We start from the raw sequence: 13,196 nt of genomic DNA on the forward strand, positions 1-13,196 counted from the left end.
AACCACGTTTGCAAAGGATCGATTCACAGATACCAAATGATATTATATCAAGGAAATAGTTATTATTACAAGAAGCTTCCATGATAGGATCTACATCGTGTCCATGGGCATGAACACAAAGGTTCAAGGTCGACTCCCACTTCTCCAACACATGACCTTTCATTCACTTCTCGCTTTCAATGAAGTTGTAGTGTTGAAATTTTATTTGGCAAAATACCAGAAGAGTATGACTCGTGAAAACTTTCGAGTTCACACATATTAAGGAAGGCATAGGTTCAACCCATCGGGGTATCTTAGAAACATATACCACAAGCTTCAAGAGTAACTAACACAAGCTCGAAAATAGAGCATGGTTGACAAAAGGAGAGGATACAATTTACCAAAGGCTTTATGTATCGGAGAAAGAACTCACAAGGTGATTAATTATGAAGGACACTGTCGGATAATAATCCAACGATGGATATGGCGATCCCCAATGGAGCTGATGTGAGTATCGATACCCAATCAGAGGAAGAAAGAATGCAAATGCATCGGTTTATAGAACATCTGAATAATTCAACGTTTAAATAACAAAGGAATTATGATTTTCAAATCAAGGGATCAGGAGCAAACGCTCTGATCAAGGATGGATAAGTTGAATAGACTTAGGGGTACAATCGATGGCAATCTGATTGGCCGAGAACTAGCTCATGTTCGAAAGACGTCTGAGACGGAAAGATAATTTATAAGGATCAACTGATGATTGCGTGCATTCGCACACATATAGAATCAACGGACTCAAAATGATAGCGTCAAATGATGCCAATAAGATTACCAGACTTATTGGATTAATCATAATGCTAGTAAGCAAGAATTTCAAGAGCATTAGGACGTCAAGGATTTTTAGAAGAACGAATGGTATTTTGAAGACTTTTGTGAAATACAGGAATCAACTGTGGATGAACGGATACTCGATAAGTGTGAGGAATTATCCATAGGTGTATTCATGTGGTAAAGAACTGCAAGGCAGTAAGCTCAAAGGATTCTCGGGACAACGGAGAGTATTTCGGGACATCTTGTAATAACAAGATCAACGGGGAATGATTGCATGAATGGCAAGTGTATGCAGTTTTCATAGGGGTTGACGGTGGAAGGAAATCGCAAATGCGATGGCACAAAGACTCGAGAGAACATCATAGAGTAACTTCGGTATCTTCTAGTGCAGCAGGTGATCATCTGAAGTGAGGGGCTCTCCGGGAGAAAGTACTTTCAAGAACCTAAAGTTAGTTTTGTTTTTAGCAAAATCATTTAACCCGGATAGAAGAGAGCTCAGAGTCCCAGAGGAAAGATCGAGGAGTAAAAGATCCTAAGACCACCCAATGGCGACGTGGGCCCGTAAGCCACACAACCATGTTAGTAAAAAGTTTTGCAATGTCTAGACTCGACTTCGGCCAAGGAGTGTGGAAGGGGGATTCCTACAGGCAGTCGGCTCTGATACCAACTTGTGACGCCCCTGATTCAATCGTACACTAATCATACACGCAAACGTGTACGATCAAGATCAGAGACTCACGGGAAGATATCAGAACACAACTCTAAAAATAAAATAAGTCATACAAGCATCATAATACAAGCCAGGGGCCTCGAGGGCTCGAATACAAGTGCTCGATCATAGACGAGTCAGCGGAAGCAACAATATCTGAGTACAGACATAAGTTAAACAAGTTTGCCTTAAGAAGGCTAGCACAAACTGGGATACAGATCGAAAGAGGCGCAGGCCTCCTGCCTGGGATCCTCCTAAACTACTCCTGGTCGTCGTCAGCGGCCTGCACATAGCAGTAGGCACCTCCAGTGTAGCAGGAGTCGTCGTTGACGGTGGCCTCTGGCTCCTGGGCTCCAGCATCTGGTTGCGACAACCAGGTAGAAGGGAAAGGGGGAAAAGAGGGAGAAAAGCAACCGTGAGTACTCATCCAAAGTACTCGCAAGCAAGGAGCTACACTACATATGCATGGGTATATGTGTAAAGGGCCATATCGGTGGACTGAACTGTAGAATGCCAGAATAAGAGGGGGGTAGCTAATCATGTCAAAGACTACGCTTCAGGCCACCTCCATCTTGCAGCATGTAGAAGATAGTAGATGGTAAGTTCACCAAGTAGCATCGCATAGCATAATCCTACCCGGGCATCCCCCCCTCGTCGCCCTGTTAGAGAGTGATCACCGGGTTATATCTGGCACTTGGAAGGTTGTGTTTTATTAAGTATCCGGTTCTAGTTGTCATAAGGTCAAGGTACAACTCCAAGTCGTCCTGTTACCGAAGATCACGGCTATTCGAATAGATAAACTTCCCTGCAGGAGTGCACCACATAACCCAACACGCTCGATCCCATTTGGTCGGACACACTTTTCTGGGTCATGCCCGGCCGCGGAAGATCAACACGTCACAGCCCCACCTAGGCACAACAAAGAGGTCAGCACGCCGGTCTAAATCCTATGCGCAGGGGTCTGGGCCCATCGCCCATTGCACACCTGGACGTTGCGTACGCGGCCGGAAGCAGACCTAGCCTAGCAGGTGTTCCAGTCCAATCCGGCGCGCGCCGCTCAGTCACTGACGTCACGAAGGCTTCGGCTGATACCACGACGTCGAGTGCCCATAACTGTTCCCGCGTAGTTGGTTAGTGCGTATAGGCCAGTGGCCAGACTCAGATCAAATACCAAGATCTCGTTAAGCGTGTTATTTTGAATTAACCGCGAACGCCGACCAGGGCCAGGCCCACCTCTCGCCTAGGTGGTCTCAACCTGCCCTGTCGCTCCGGCACAAAGATCCACTCGCGGGTACTCCTACGAGCCGACCCGGCTTTAGTCACCACAGGTATCATGTAAAGTATATAAGTATATACCCGTGATCACCTCCCGAGTGATCACGGCCCGATAGTATAGCAAGGCAGACGGACAAGAATGTAGGGCCACAGATGGAATACTAGCATCCTATACTAAGCATGTAGGATTGCAGGTAAAGGTAACAACAGTAGTAGCAAGGACATGCTATGCAGTAGAATAGGATTAACGGAAAGGAGTAACATGCTACACTACTCTAATGCAAGCAGTATAGAGAAGAATAGGCGATATCTGGTGATCAAGGGGGGGGCTTGCCTGGTTGCTCTGGCAAGAAGGAGGGGTCGTCAACACCGTAGTCGTACTGGGTAGCAGCGGCGTCGGTCTCGGTGTCTAGCGAGAGAAGAGGGGGAAGAAACAATAAATACAATGTAAACAAATGCATGACGATGCATGACATGACAAAGCGTGATGCTAGGTGTGCCCAATCGCGGTAGTAGGTGATACCGGCGAAGGGGGGGAAACATCCGGGAAAGTATTCCAGATGTTTCGCGTTTTTGGACCGATGAACCGGAGGGGGAAAGTTGCGATTTCGGTATGTTAGGGATGTGTGGCGGACGAACGGGCTGCGTATCCGGATTCGTCTCGTCGTTCTAAGCAACTTTCATGTAGAAAGTATTTTCATCTGAGCTACGGTTTATTTTATATGATTTTCTAAAGTTTTAAATCATTTTTAGAATTTATTTTATTAATTTAATTCAACATTATCCAGAATAGTGCACGCTGACGTCGTCATGACGTCAGCAGTCAACAGAGGTGTTGACTGGTCAAACTGACGTGTGGGTCCAGTGGGACCCACCTATCATACTTTGTTTAGGTTTATTAGGATTTAGCTAATCTAATTACTATTTAATTAAACTAACTAAGTAATTAGATTAATTTAAACAGGATTAATTAACTTAATTAATTCACTAATTAATTAATTAATTTTATTAATTCATTATTTATTTATTATATTTTTTATGAAAATGTTATGGGCGGGCCCCCTTTGTCATAGGCCCTGGGGGAGGCTAACGGACACTGGGCATCGGGCACCCGGGCGCGATTACGGGCGCCGGGCGTGCAGGCCCAAGGCCACCAGGGGGGCGCCGGCCTCGACGGTGGGGGCGCCGGACGCAGGGCAGCCGCGGCACGGGCGGTGGAGGAGCGCGCGCAGCGCGACGACGGTAAGGCGGCGCGCGGCCATCGGCGCAGTAGGGCGCCGAGCGTGGCGGCTGTGGGTGCGAGCGGTGGGGACCACGCGGGTGCCGGCGAGGAAAGGCAGGGCGACGGCGCGAGCGAGGTGTAGCGGGGGAGGCAGAGCTCGCGCAGCTTCGGGCGTGGTTGTGGCCGCGGTGACGAGCGCGCGCGCAAGCGGGGTCGCGCGAGGGAGAGAGAGAGGGAGCAAGGAGGGGCGCACGAAGACGAGCGCGGTGGTGGGGCTCACATTGGGGCGTAAGGAACGGGGCAGTGGGTGTCGGGGTGGTCGACGGGGACGGCGTGACGGAGAGGAGGCAACGAGTTCGGGGTGGTGCGGGGCTCCGGCGACGTCCGTGGAGCTCCAGGGCGGCGGCGGTGAGGTGACGGCGTCGGGGATGGGCGCCTGCGTCGGGGTCGGGCACGACCCCGATCTAGATCGGGACGAGGGGGAGAGAGACGTGGGGAGAGGAGTGGGGGTAGTGCGGTTGTGGACTAGGGTTCGGTTCGGTGGGGGGATGAGGGGAGTGGGGTTATCCGGCCGGGGTGGGCCGGCTGGGCCGCATGGGTGGCCAGCTGGGCCAAGAGGCCCAGCGGGGGGTCTTTTGTTTTTTGTTTGTTTGTTTGTTTTGTTTTCTTATTTTGTTCTTTTTCCTTTTATTTATTTTTACTTTTTTAGTTTAGTTTCTTTAAACTACCAAGTTAGCACCTAAATTAGTATTATCAAAATAGGCCACTGTAAAACCTAGTTTGGACCCAAAATTATTTAGTTTAATATTTTTATATTTTCAAAAGCAAATAAATTATTATTTTAGCCATTGTTTTTAATTAGTTCACGGCATTTAAACACTTTGTAAAAGGTTGGTTCCACCATCAAAACTAGTTAGGATTATTGGCCACATGACAAACATTTTAGTTTTAAGGTTTGAAAACTTTTGTTGTTTGCCTTTAATTCAATTTTGAATTTGAATCGGTTTTGAAATAACTCGAGATTAACTACAGTGATAGAGGTGACGTGGCATCATTAGCAGGGAATTACTATAGTCTAATTATCCGGGCGTCACAACGACACCTTATGAACTGTGGTTTGGCAAGAAACCCAAGTTGTCGTTTCTTAATGTTTGGGGTTGCGATGCTTATGTGAAAAAGCTTCAACCTGATAAGCTCGAACCCAAATCGGAGAAATGTATCTTCATAGGATACCGAAAAGAGACTGTTGGGTACACCTTCTATCACAGATCCGAAGGCAAGATATTCGTTGCTAAGAATGGATCCTTTCTAGAGAAGGAGTTTCTCTCGAAAGAAGTGAGTGGGAGGAAAGTAGAACTTGATGAGGTAACTGTACCTGCTCCCTTATTGGAAAGTAGTTCATCATAGAAATCAGTTCCTGTGATTCCTACACCAATTAGTGAGGAAGCTAATGATGATGATCATGTAACTTCAGATCAATTTACTACCGAACCTCGTAGGTCAACCAGAGTAAGATCCGCACCAGAGTGGTACGGTGATCCTGTTATGGAGGTCATGTTACCTGACCATGACGAACCTACGAACTATGAGGAAGCGATGATGAGCCCAGATTCCACGAAATGGCTTGAGGCCATGAAATCTGAGATGGGATCCATGTATGAGAACAAAGTGTGGACTTTGGTTGACTTGCCCGATGATCGGTGATAACCCACAAGTATAGGGGATCGCAACAGTTTTCGAGGGTAGCGTATTCAACCCAAATTTATTGATTCGACACAAGGGGAGCCAAAGAATATTCTCAAGTATTAGCAGCTGATTTGTCAATTCAACCATACCTGGATAACTTAATATCTGCAGCAAAGTATTTAGTAGCAAAGTAGTATGGAAGTAACGGTAACAGTAGCAAAAGTAACAGTAGCAGCTTTGTAGTAATTGTAATAGTGGCAACGGAAAAGTAACTAAGCAAAGATCGATATGCGAAAAGCTCATAGGCATTGGATCAGTGATGGATAATTATGTCGGATGCGATTCCTCATGCAATAGTTATAACATAGGGTGACACACAACTAGCTCCAATTCATCAATGTAATGTAGGCATGTATTCCGAATATAGTCATACGTGCTTATGGAAATGAACTTGCATGACATCTTTTGTCCTACCCTCCCGTGGCAGCGGGGTCCTAATGGAAACTAAGGGATATTAAGGCCTCCTTTTAATAGAGTACCGGACCAAAGCATTAACACTTGGTGAATACATGAACTCCTCAAACTACGGTCATTACCGGGAGTGGTCCCGATTATTGTCACTTCGGGGTTGCCGGATCATAACACATAGTAGGTGACTATAGAATTGCAAGATAGGATCAAGAACTCACATATATTCATGAAAACATAATAGGTTCAGATCTGAAATCATGGCACTCGGGCCCTAGTGGCAAGCATTAAGCATAGCAAAGTCATAGCAACATCAATCTCAGAACATAGTGGATACTAGGGATCAAACCCTAACAAAACTAACTCGATTACATGATAAATCTCATCCAACCCATCACCGTCCAGCAAGCCTACGATGGAATTACTCACGCACGGCGGTGAGCATCATGAAATTGGTGATGGAGGATGGTTGATGACGACGACGGCGACGGATTCCCCTCTCCGGAGCCCCGAACGGACTCCAAATCAGCCCTCCCGAGAGAGTTTAGGGCTTGGCGGCGGCTCCGTATCGTAAAACCCAATGAATCCTTCTCTCTGATTTTTTTCTCCCCGAACGTGAATATATGGAGTTGGATTTGAGGTCGTTGGAGCACCAGGGGGCCCACGAGGCAAGGGGGCGCGCCCCCACCCTCATGTTCAGGGTGTGGCCCCCTGGCCTTGATTCTTTCGCCAGTATTTTTTATTAATTCCAAAAATAATATCCGTGAAGTTTCAGGTCATTCCGAGAACTTTTATTTCTGCACAAAAATAACACCATGGCAATTCTGCTGAAAACAACGTCAGTCCGGGTTAGTTCTATTCAAATCATGCAAGTTAGAGTCCAAACCAAGGGAAAAAGTGTTTGGAAAAGTAGATACGATGGAGACGTATCAACTCCCCCAAGCTTAAACCTTTGCTTGTCCTCAAGCAATTCAGTTGACAAACTGAAAGTGCTAAAGAAAAACTTTTTTCAGCAAACTTATGAACTAACCATATTCACAATAACATTTAGGTCTCATGTTTACTCATATCAATGGCATAATCAACTAGCGAGCAATAATAATAAATCTCGGATGACAACACTTTCTCAAAACAATCATAATATGATATAACAAGATGGTATCTCGCTAGCCCTTTCTGAGACCGCAAAACATAAATGCAGAGCACCTCTAAAGATCAAGGACTGATTAAACATTGTAATTCATGGTAAAAGAGATCCAGTCATACCCAATATAAATTAATAGTAATGGATGCAAATGACAGCGGTGCTCTCCAGCTGGTGCTTTTTTAATAAGAGGATGATGACTCCACATAAAAGTAAATAGATCGGCCCTTCTCAGAGGGAAGCATGGATTTGTAGAGGTGCCAGAGCTCGATTTTGAAATAGAGATAAATAATATTTTGAGTGGCATACTTCCATTGTCAACATAACAACCGAGAGATCTCGATATCTCCATGCTACACACATTATAGGCGGTTCCCAAGCAGAATGGTAAAGTTTATACTCCCCCACCACCAACAAGCATCAATCCATGGCTTGCTAGAAACAATGAGTGCCTCCAACTAGCAACAGCCCTGGGGGAGTTTTGTTTGCAATTATTTCGATTTGATTTGCTTAAAGCATTGGACTGGGCATCCCGGTGACTGATACGTCTCCGTCGTATCTATAATTTTTGATTGTTCCATGCCAATATTATACAACTTTCATATACTTTTGGCAACTTTTTATACTATTTTTGGGACTAACATATTGATCCAGTGCCCAGTGCCAGTTCCTGTTTGTTGCATGTTTATGTTTCGCAAAAACCTAATATCAAACGGAGTCCAAACGGGACAAAAACGGACGGAGAATTATTTTGGAATATATATGATTTTTGGGAAGTAAAATCAACGCGAGACGGTACCCGAGGGGGCCACGAGGCAGGGGGCGCGCCCCAGGGGGGCAGGCGTGCCCTGGACCCTCGTGGGCACCCTGTAAGGCGGTTGACGCTCTTGTTTTGCCGCAAGAAAGCTAATTTTATGAGAAAGATCTGGGTGAAAGATTCAACCCAATCGGAGTTACGGATCTCCGGATATAAAAGAAACGGTGAAAGGGCAGCAGACGAGAACACAGAAACACAGAGACAGATCCAATCTCCGAGGGGCTCTCGCCCCTCCCACGCCATGGAGGCCAAGGACCAGAGGGGAAACCCTTCTCCCATCTAGGTAGGAGGTCAAGGAAGAAGAGGACGAAGGGGCCCCCTCTCCCCTTCTCCTTCGGTGGCGCCAGAACGCTGCCGTGGCCATCATCATCACCGCAATCTTCACCAACAACTTCACCGCCATCATCACCAACTCTTCCCCCCTCTATGCAGCGGTGTAACCTCTCTCTTACCCGCTGTAATCTCTACTTAAACATGGTGCTCAGGGCTATATATTATTTCCCAATGATGTATGGCTATCCTATGATGTTTGAGTAGATCCGTTTTGTCCTATGGGCTATTTGATGATCAAGATTGGTTTGAGTTGCATGTTTTATTATTGGTGCTGTCCTATGGTGCTCTCCATGTCGCGCAAGCGTGAGGGATTCCCGCTGTAGGGTTTGCAATATGTTCATGATTTGCTTATGGTGGGTGGCGTGAGTGACAGAAGCACAGACCCGAGTAAGTAGGTTGTTTGCGTATGGGATAAAGGGGACTTGATGCTTTAATGCTATGGTTGGGTTTCACCTGAATGATCTTTAGTAGTTGCGGATGCTTGGAGCGTCTTTTGCATTTAGTTTTCATTTTTATTTTTTGCACCATGCTGGTATGAGATGGTCCTTGGTTGATTTATAAGAATGCTCTTTGCACTTCACTTATATCTTTTGAGTATGGCTTTATAGAATGCTTCATGTGCTTCACTTATATCATTTGAAGTTTGGATTGCCTGTTTCTCTTTACATAGACAACCGCCATTTGTAGAATGCTCTTTTGCTTCACTTATATTTGTTAGAGCGTGGGCATATCTTTTGTAGAAAGAATTAAACTCTCTTGCCTCACTTATATCTATTTAGAGAGATGACAGAAATTGGTCATTCACATGGTTAGTCATAAAATCCTACATAAAACTTGTAGATCACTGAATATGATATGTTTGATTCCTTGCAATAGTTTTGCGATATAAAGGTGGTGATATTAGAGTCGTGCTAGTTGAGTAATTGTGAAATTGAGAAATACTTGTGTTGAGGTTTGCAAGTCTCATTGCATGCACGTCTGGTGAACCGTTATGTAACGAAGTCGGAGCATGAGGTGTTCTCTCATTGCTTTCCTTATGAGTGGTGGTCGGGGACGAGCGATGGTCTTTTCCTACCAATCTATCCTCCTAGGGGCATGCGTAGTAGTACTTTGCTTCGAGAGCTAATAAACTTTTGCAATAAGTATATGAGTTCTTTATGACTAATGTGAGTCCATGGATTATACGCACTCTCACCCTTCCATCATTGCTAGCCTCTTCGGTACCGTGCATTGGCCTTTCTCACCTCGAGAGTTGGTGCAAACTTCGCCGGTGCATCCAAAGCCCATGATACGATACGCTCTATCACACATAAGCCTCATTATATCTTCCTCAAAACAGCCAACATACCTACCTATTATGGCATTTCCATAGCCATTCCGAGATATATAGCCATGCAACTTCCATCATCATCATATACATGACTTGAGCATTTATTGTCATATTGCTTTGCATGATCGTAAGATAGCTAGCATGATGTTTTCATGGCTTGTCCATTTTTTGATGTCATTGCTTCACTAGATCATTGCACATCCCGGTACACCGCCGGAGGCATTCATATAGAGTCATATCTTTGTTCTAGATATCGAGTTGTAATATTGAGTTGTAAGTAAATAAAAGTGTGATGATCATCATTATTAGAGCATTGCCCCAGTGGGGAAAGGATGATGGAGACTATGATTCCCCCACAAGTCGGGATGAGACTCCGAACGAAAAAAAAATAAATAATGATAAAAGAGAAAGGCCAAAAAAAGAGAAGGCCCAAAAAAAGGAAAAAAACAACAACAAAATGAGAGAAAAAGAGAGAAGGGGCAATGTTACTATCCTTTTACCATACTTGTGCTTCAAAGTAGCACCATGTTCTTCATATAGAGAGTCTCTTGAGTTATCACTTTCATATACTAGTGGGAATTTTCATTATAGAACTTGGCTTGTATATTCCAACGATGGGCTTCCTCAAATGCCCTAGGTCTTCATGAGCAAGCAAGTTGGATGCACACCCACTTAGTTTCAGTTTGAGCTTTCATATACTTATAGCTCTAGTGCATCCGTTGCATGGCAATCCCTACTCCTCACATTGACATTAATTGATGGGCATCTCTATAGCCCGTTGATTAGCCACGTCGATGTGAGACTTTCTTCTTTTTTGTCTTCTCCACATAACCTCCATCATCATATGCTATTCCACCCATAGTGCTATATCCATGGCTTGCGCTCATGTATTGCGTGAGGGTTGAAAAGGCTGAAGAGCGTTAAAAAGTATGAACCAATTGCTCGGCTTGTCATCGGGGTTGTGCATGATTTGAATGCTTTGTGTGGTCAAGATGGAGCATAGCCAGACTATATAATTTTGTAGGGGTGAGCTTTCTTTGGCTATGTTATTTCGATAAGACATAATTGCTTGGTTGGTATGCTTGAAGTATTATTGTTTTTATGTCAAAAGATAGACTATTGCTTTGAATCACTCGTGTCTTAATATTCATGCCATGATTAGATACATGATCAAGATTATGCTAGGTAGCATTCCACATCAAAAATTATCTTTTTTATCATTTACCTACTCGAGGACGAGCAGGAATTAAGCTTGGGGATGCTGATACGTATCCGTCGTATCTATAATTTTTCATTGTTCCATGCCAATATTATACAACTTTCATATACTTTTGGCAACTTTTTATACTATTTTTGGGACTAACATATTGATCTAGTGCACAGTGCCAGTTCCTGTTTGTTGCATGTTTATGTTTCGCAGAAACCCAATATCAAACGGAGTCCAAACGGGCGAAGAATTATTTTGGAATATTTATAATTTTTGGGATGTAAAATAAACGCGAGACGGTGCCCCAGGGGGGCACGAGGCAGGGGGCAGGCGCGCCCTGGACCCTCGTGGGCACCCCGTAAGGCGGTTGACGCCCTTCTTTTGCCGCAAGAAAGCTAATTTTATGAGAAAAATCTGGGCGAAAGATTCAACCCAATCGGAGTTACGGATCTCCGGATATAAAAGAAATGGTGAAAGGGCAGCAGACGAGAACACAGAAACAGAGAGAGATAGAGAGACAGATCCAATCTCCGAGGGGCTCTCGCCCCTCCCACGCCATGGAGGCCAAGGACCAGAGGGGAAACCCTTCTCCCATCTAGGGAGGAGGTCAAGGAAGAAGAAGACGAAGGGGCCCCCCTCTCCCCTTCTCCTCCGGTGGCGCCGGAACGCTGCCGTGGCCATCATCATCATCACAATCTTCACCAACAACTTCACCGCCATCATCACCAACTCTTCCCCCCTCTATGCAGCGGTGTAACCTCTCTCTCTTACCCACTGTAATCTCTACTTAAACATGGTGCTCAACGCTATATATTATTTCCCAATGATGTATGGCTATCCTATGATGTTTGAGTAGATTCGTTTTGTCGTATGGGCTATTTGATGATCAAGATTGGTTTGAGTTGCATGTTTTATTATCGGTGCTGTCCTATGGTGCTCTCCGTGTCGCGCAAGTGTGAGGGATTCCCGCTGTAGGGTTTGCAATATGTTCATGATTTGCTTATGGTGGGTGGCGTGAGTGACAGAAGCACAGACCCGAGTAAGTAGGTTGTTTGCGTATGGGATAAAGGGGACTTGATGCTTTAATGCTATGGTTGGGTTTTACCTTAATGGTCTTTAGTAGTTGCGGATGCTTGCTAGAGTTCCAATCATAAGTGCATATGATCCAAGTAGAGAAAGTATGTTAGCTTATGCCTCTCCCTCAAATAAAATTGCAATAATGATTACCGGTCTAGTTATCGATTGCCTAGGGACAAATAACTTTCTCGTGACAAAAAGCTCCCTACTAAAACTAATTTAGTTGTGTCTTTATCTAAACTGCCCCTACTTTTTATTTACATGCTCTTTATATTCTTGCAAAACTATCCAAAAACACCTACAAAGTACTTCTAGTTTCATACTTGTTCTAGGTAAAGCGAACATCAAGCATGCGTAGAGTTGTATCGGTGGTCGATAGAACTTGAGGGAATATTTGTTCTACCTTTAGCTCCTCGTTGGGTTCAACACTCTTACTTATCGAAAGAGGCTATAATTGATCCCCTATACTTGTGGGTTATCAAGACCTTTTTCTGGCGCGTTGCCGGGGAGCAATAGCGTGGGGTGAATATTCTCGTGTGTGCTTGTTTGCTTTATCACTAAGTAATTTTTATTTGCTGTTCTTAGTTGTTCTCTATCTTTAATTATGGATATGGAACGCGAATTACCAAAAAAATTAGGTGTACTTGCTACTCATGGAGATGAGGAACCTCCTAAAACCCTCGATGCTCGTTATGTGACAGATATTATGTACTACTTTGATAATCCGGAGAAAACCCCATTCAATTTGGTAATGGGAGTAACGTTGGATCAACGTGAATACTTTAGGTATTATCGCTTGACACAAAAAGGGAAACTATTATGGGATCAAATTTATATATTGAAGTGGTCTGCTCGGCAAGTATGCTTGAGTTATGATTATACTTGTTGCTCTAGGATGAAGGCTCCACACCTTCTCTTTTCATGCAAATTTAATGATAATAAAACCTTAGCTTCTTATGCTAATGGTATATATGATTACTATGATGTGGAACAAATAGAAGAATTTGTTGCTTTTATGGGTGCTTATGAAATTGAATATATGTTTAAAGAGTTTGAAGATTTTGATGATGCTGTTTATAGACCTGAAAATTTAGCTATCCTCAAATATTGCTATG

The sequence above is a fragment of the Aegilops tauschii genome, chromosome 3 (genome assembly GCF_002575655.3).
Source record: "Aegilops tauschii subsp. strangulata cultivar AL8/78 chromosome 3, Aet v6.0, whole genome shotgun sequence".
In the NCBI taxonomy this organism is placed as follows: domain Eukaryota; kingdom Viridiplantae; phylum Streptophyta; class Magnoliopsida; order Poales; family Poaceae; genus Aegilops; species Aegilops tauschii.